The sequence below is a fragment of the Candoia aspera genome, chromosome 2 (genome assembly GCF_035149785.1).
Source record: "Candoia aspera isolate rCanAsp1 chromosome 2, rCanAsp1.hap2, whole genome shotgun sequence".
In the NCBI taxonomy this organism is placed as follows: Eukaryota; Metazoa; Chordata; class Lepidosauria; order Squamata; family Boidae; genus Candoia; species Candoia aspera.
The window spans coordinates 15715984-15722816 of record NC_086154.1 but is presented as its reverse complement, the minus strand read 5'-3'; the positions used below and the strand labels follow the sequence as shown (position 1 = coordinate 15722816).

The 6833-nt window shown below is 47.9% G+C and overlaps 1 long non-coding RNA gene across 1 annotated transcript; it reads left to right on the top strand.

Moving 5' to 3' along the window:
- Positions 1–794: 794 nt before the first annotated feature.
- Positions 795–6658, top strand: LOC134488946 (uncharacterized). The gene is made up of 2 exons (XR_010067061.1): positions 795–4424; positions 5987–6658. It is a non-coding gene; the product is annotated as an uncharacterized LOC134488946 (long non-coding RNA).
- Positions 6659–6833: the final 175 nt, after the last annotated feature.

The window sequence follows — 6833 nt, the reverse complement described above, 5'->3', positions numbered from 1 at the left end:
TCTTGGTTTTGCTCTTGACTTTTCCTTTGTAAAGCAAAGTTGTAAACCTAAAATAATTTTTTTTTATCCTTATGGACCTTTCAGATTTACCCCTTTTTCAGGGTTGCCCTTTATTTTATCCAAGAAAATATGGTCACCGTAACTGTAAATCTAATAAACAAACTGATACAGGTATAACTCCAAGATCACTTACATGTCCTTTTGCTAACTTGCAGTGATGTTATGCAACTTAGCCATTTCCTCTATGACAGTGTCCTTGGCAACTTTTAAGGTGTGGGGACTTCAACTCCCAGAATTCCCCAGCCAGCTTTGAATTCTGGGAGTTGAAGTCCACACACCTTAAAGTTGCCAAGGTTGAGAAACCCTGCTCTGACTTTACTGCAATTGATTTCTATTTACCCGAGTCTCACCCTCGGAATAAAAGATACGTGGCATCAGCCAGCAATGTTGCAGACCGATCCTGCTCCGAACAAAGCAAAGTTCTGTCCTGTGATGAAGCCAACAGCACCTCTCCCCCGGCACCGCAGCAATTACAAAAAAAAAAAAGCTCCGATTTTGCATTCACGGGACGGCATCACTGCAGATAGTGAAAGTACGCAGGTGGCAGGCTCCGCCCCTCTCCCCGCCCTCGAGCCCAGAGGAGCCACTAAGCGAGGTTCGCGCGTCCAGCCAATGGGAGGAGGAGGGAGGAAATTCGGGTCGAGGCGCGGAGTCCCAGCAGGCTTTGCGCAGCGCCGGGCGAGCTGGGCGGCGTGGGGCGGCTGTATCTGTCGGCATCGTCGCGGCGAAGCGGGTCTCGGGCTCGGCGGGCAGGCGAGGCGTCGGGGCGGACGGGCAGGCGGTTGGGGACGGGCGGGGGCCGGGCTTCTCCCAGGAACTTGCTTGCGCGGGAGGCTTGGTCAGACGGGCGGCTCTTCCTCGAGGTCCGCGCGGCGCTCCGGCTGTCTGGGAGAAAGCGGTGAAACCGCCGGGTAAGCTCCGCCTGCGTCGGCTGGCCTTCTTCGCCGCCCCGGTGTGCGGGACTCCCACCTCCCATCCCATCCAGGCGGCCCGCGGACTTGGGAATGAGGCACTTCCGAAGACCTGTTTGGGGAGAGGCTGGCGTGGCCCTCTGGCTGGGGATGATGGGAGTGGTGGTCCAGCACCTCGGTCTCTCCCAGGGCTGAGGACAAATTCGGGATAGAGAACAAGCGAGGATTGCCGAGAGCTGGTTTCCCCGGTTGGCGGGGCTGGCCGGTGGCGTTGCTGTCACTAGATGTCCACCGTGAAGTTTGGGGATGCGTCGTTGCGGGTGGCGTTTCCAAAGGGACTCCTTAGTAGTTTTACCGCAAAGTACCAAACGTGTATCGGGTTGCAGACGTGCCTAGATTTCGGCTCCCCTGGCTGGGAGACAGAACAGGGGCTTCTGATGTAATTCCAAGCCAGGAGGGACTCTGGTCTGCAGCCCTGAAAACGCATTGAACAGCCTTCCCCCGAACACCACCTCCATCTCCCGAATCCTCAACACGCACAGCCTTTGGGATGGGAATTGTTGTCTGGCATAGGATCTGCGGGGCAGGGGGCTGCCAGATGGTGTTGAAAGCAGCACTGGGGGTGGCCTGACGTCTCTGACTCTGTGGGCTTTCCAGACAGTCGCCAGGAGTCAACACTGACTTGAACGCGCACACACACATTCATGGATGCCTCAACTAGATTGTTATAGGGAATGTGAGATTTCCCCCCCCCCCTGACCTTATGAGTAATGCCCGGGCATGGAAGAATTGGTGATTTCAGAATCCTCTGGTGAATTCTGCTTGCCGTGTTTATCCTTACGATGGTGGTCCGGTGTCCTTTGTATACAGCTAGTGAGAGATATGTATGAAGGTCTACAGAGTGTAAGTAACTATTACAGATGGGTTAGTAACATTACTGCTGACAGATGTGGAATGAGGAGGGGGGAAAGTCATGGTCTGTCTGAAGGTGTATTTCTAAAAGGCCAATAGGGCAAGCAGCATAGCCTGGCATGTTCAGATCCAAGCTACTGTCTGCATTGTGTTACCCAAAAAATTGGTGTAAGTGTTCCTTTAATCAACGAGAATGGTTGGTATATGAAGGTAGAGGATCAATTGATTTTAATTCTGTTCAGTTACAGTTGAGTTATTTCATACGGCTGTACCTCACAACCACACACTTATGGGAGAGACAGGATTGCCTTCATGTAGCTTTAGCAACCTAAATTTAACAAGACTGGGGAGCTCAGTTGAGCAAGATTTTTTTTTTCTTACATACTCTTTGCTTTGTGGAAAGTTTTTAATGCCAGGTGGTCTTTTTGGTAACCACAGTAGGCTTTTTAATAGCTATCACCTATTCACTGAAAACAGCTGTTTACATGGAAAGTGCTGGCAATGCGTACCTCAGTTTCCTTTGTTGCACAAATGGCTGTGTGAAGTTAGACTGACCTTGAGGGTACATGAGATTAAACTGATTTTTCTTGTGGCCCAGAGGAACAGACTTTTCAGCAGTGCTATATTAACTGTAAATTGGAGGATTTAGGCTGTTCTGGTTCCAAAGCAGCGGGACAAAGACCAGACTAGGGAGCTGCAATTAAGAGTTGGAAAGAATTCCAGAAGCTTCCCAGCTTTTTTTTTATTCCAGCTGTTGGGCAGATTAAAAATAAGATAATTACACAGACACCTCCCCAATGGACCACGAACATATTCTTAGAAAATAAACAAGCAGCTGTTAAGCCCAGTGCCTAAATTCACATAGTGCATAAAATAATGTGAATTATGCCCTGTTGCGTGAACTGATGTAAATTATGCTTTATTGTGTGAATCGATGTAATCCTTGCCTCAGTGCCAGAGAGATGCACAGAAGGTGCACGAATTGGAGGACTTTCTGGTCTCACAGCTTTTGCTCCTTGTTTTTGGTTGACACGGTAAAGTTTTTATGATAATACTGTTTTGTTTTGTTTTGTTTTGTTTTGATTTGATGTACACTGCTTGGAGTTACGATTACGTGAGTTGGGCAGCTACATCCTTCTTCTTAATTAGTGCTTCTCAACCTTGACAACTTTAAGATGTGTGGACTTCAGCTCCCAGAATTCCCCATGCTGGCTGGGGAATTCTGGGAGCTGAAATCCACACATCTTAAAGTTGTCAAGGTTGAAAAACACTGATGTAAAGGCTCTGGCATTCTGAAACATTGTAAAATTAAAACCTGGTAGGAAGGAAGTGTGGGCTTGTTCGGTGTGTCTGATACCTTGCCAGTACTTTTTATTTGCTACAGGTGACCATATGAATAGCTCTGAACCAGGCCTGTCCCCAGCCTATTATGAGCTTACCGCTTCCTGGCCTGCAGAGTTCGAGGCATGAATTATAACCTGAACACAAACGTCGAAATCTGTTAAGTGGGTTGCTACCTCAAATCCCTCTTAACCCAAGCTGGCCGGTGCTCCTCATGAGCCGGCTGAGGGCTGGGGGGCAAAAAGATGGGGAAACCTACGGCTGGGGTTACCTTTTGCAACTGTGACTTCAGTATACACGAACCCCAACATGGCAGCGACTGCAGCGTGGGGCCACCGTCTCCGTTTCGGCTGCCCTGCCCTTGGTCTGTCCTCTTCCTGTCCTGCCCGGTGTTCTTTGACCTCAATCTGCAGCTGCTGGAAACTCATGCCTTTGCTTCTCCCTCAGCAGTTCAGGAGCTGCCTCAGAAAGTTCTGCTTTCTACCCTAAGTGTCCCTCACCTCAGCCCTCTCAATATTCTCAAGGCAAGCTTTTCAATGTGACGTTTGCATTCCTCCGCCTGGAGACGTCCAGGCACCGTCCACATTTCACGCGCATGGCTCCTCGTCTCTTTTGCAGCGCCCAGCCCTGTCTGTTCACTGCCTCTGCCTTGCATCTCAGGCATCTTCCATCGTGTGCCCTCTTCCTGGCCAAATCAGTCCTCTTTTGCGATGCCCCAGTTGTCCGTCCCGTTTGGAGGCGCTCGGAGGGGGATTCCCAATAAAGCGTGTCCCTTGAGTATCCCTGCACCGGGTCAGCAGATCCATCACTCATGCTGCATGCAAAGAGTTTGCTATCCCTAGACGCAAAATGTGGACAGTTGGAATGGGGTAAGTGATGTTGTTAGTGCTGAATAGTTTAGACCGTGTTGACCGCTAATAAGATGAGAAGACGACGAGTCCCCTCAAGAAATTTACAGCCATCATCAACTGCAGGGACTGACAGCTGAAGTAAGTCCAGTTGATCTCAGTGGGGCTTCGTTGCTTGTAAGCATGGCTTGGATTGCAGCCTGAGCTTTATGTCCAAGACAGATTTCCTCGTTCTCTGTTTTCCCTTCTCAGATGGGACACCTCCTTCGTACATTCCTGGGATTCAGCTATGCCGCATCTTGAAATGTGGTGGTTTGGGAACCTGCCTGACTTAAACGTGTCTTCCAGAAAGGTAATTCTATTTCTCCTAAGGTGGCAGAGTAGAATTTGATGAGCCCTGATTGGGTTCACACATTTCGTTAAGCCAAAATACGTTGTGCTCAACTTTGACTTGGTTGCTATGTGTGAATTCAGCCATTGTGGCTTATGGGTAAAATAAATCATGGGTTAGGGTGATGTTGAATTTAAACACTGTGTTTGAAAGTGGGATCAAGAAATCGAATGGGTTCTAGCAAGAGCAGAAGTGGGTTAGGGCACTCCTAGAATGCCAGGCCAGTTGTGGTCCACTTCCTGCCCAGCCCTCCCAGGGAACGCATCTAAGCAAGTGATTTGAGAAACATTTTCAACCTGCAGACAATATTTTACTCCAGGCTAGTCTTCCTTTCCACCAGAAACCAGAGCAGGTTCAGTTAGCGGTTTTCAAGCAGGAATTAACACAGGTGAGATTTGGCAGCAAGTACCTCCTACTCCAGGAAATAAAGCCAGACTGCTCACTTGAGGGAGTGATGTTAAAGGCAAAACTGAAATACTTTGGCCACATAATGAGAAGACAGGACACCCTGTAGAAGATGCTGATGCTAGGGAGAGTGGAGGGCAAAAGGAAGAGGGGCCGACCAAGGGCAAGGTGGATGGATGATATTCTAGAGGTGACGGACTTGTCCCTGGGGGAGCTGGGGGTGCTGATGACCAACAGGAAGCTCTGGCGTGGGCTGGTCCATGGAGTCACAGTCAGAAGCGACTAAACGAATAAACAACAAAAACCTCCTACAAAGGCGTGTCTTTACTTCCCACGTATAGGCACGTAAGAAAAGGAGGTAGATTACAAGGAATAAGACACAGCAGGGAGAGCACTGCTGGTTTCTGGATCCTGTGCTACAGTCTTCAGTCCTACATGTGATCATAGATAATAAGATGGGATGGAAAAGTGTATTCTCTGGAACTCAAGTCACTTCTAGGTAGTCCTCGACTTACAACCATTTATTTAACAATGGTCCAAAGTTACGACTGCCTTGGAATGGTTGCTTTACCGCATGTAAAGCACTTCTGAGCATCGCAAAATGTCATACCACCACCCCCAGTTGCATGATTGCATTTCGGGCGATTGGCATCTGGCCCACGTTTATGGCCAATTGCAGCATCCCACGGTCACAATTGCATTTTGTGACTTTTTTTGCCATTTTCCAGCAAGTAATGCCCATTGGGGAAGCTGGACTCGCTTAACGACTGCTGTAAAAATAGTTGTAAAATTGGGCCCAGTCACATAGTGACTCAACTTATGACCGCAACAATTTATGTTGGAAATTCCAGTCCCAACTGTGGTCTTAAGTCGAGGACTACCTGTAAAGAAGTCTTCTCCAACCTGATGCTGGCATTGTAGGTCCCACCTTCTCTGGCTCATATAGCCAAAAACGCATCCTAAGTAGGGATGGAAGTAGACCCCTGGGATTGGAAGACACCACATTGGGGAAGCTGGCCTATAGCCTGATAGGCGGGATAGAAATTAAATAAATAAATACAATTTGCCCATCTCTCTTTCATTCTGAATATGCTTTATTTTTTTTCTCTCTTGGGCAGGGGTCGTCCTCCAGGTGGCATTATAATCCCAAGATTCCTTGGCATGAGGAATAAGAATGCTGTTAAGAAAAGTATTTCAGTAGGTCTTTTTAAGATGCAAAACCTTGCACTCTTGATTATTACGCAGGACTTTTTGTGTGTGTTTAAAAGAAAAAACTGCAGCCAGAAAATGTTTTCTGGTTGGTTGGTTTTAAATTGCATCCTGGTATGTTCAGCTTTTGAATCTTGAGTGAAGAGAATTTCCAAATGAAGGAAAAGCCACAGAAATGTTTATCCTCTGAGCTGTGGACTTTTTGCTTATAAAATGAACTCGATTATTGGAGGTTGAAAGGGGACGTGAAGGATGAAATCACACTTCTGCTATGCTGGTATGCAACAACCTCCCCAACAAGTTCCTGGAAGTTTGGACTACAATGATCATGGTCCCCAGCTCGATGATCAACCTGGGTAGGGTATGATAGGAACAGTAGTCCAACACGTTTAAATGGTATGATGTTGCAAATGGTTGATTTTGTTCATTCAGCTGAACAAGATGTAAGTTTCAGTGGGGTCCCTGTATGGACTCGGGGGAGAGTCCAAATGCCTGAGTACAAGAAAGACAGCAGATACAGTCCTTGCAAGCTAAACAGTTCTTTGTACATGAGCAACACAAATAAATTTTTTAAAATTCTGCCAGCAGTAGTTTCAGCCCGTTACTTTGAATCTCTCCTCTGAATCCTTACCATTTCCCATGGTAAGCATATTGGGGGGGGGGCACCTGGGGTGGGATGGAATGTGAGGGCGACCTTGGAGAACAGAGGGAAGAGACGCTGCCCAGGGAACTATCAGATAAAAGGAAAGGGAGCCC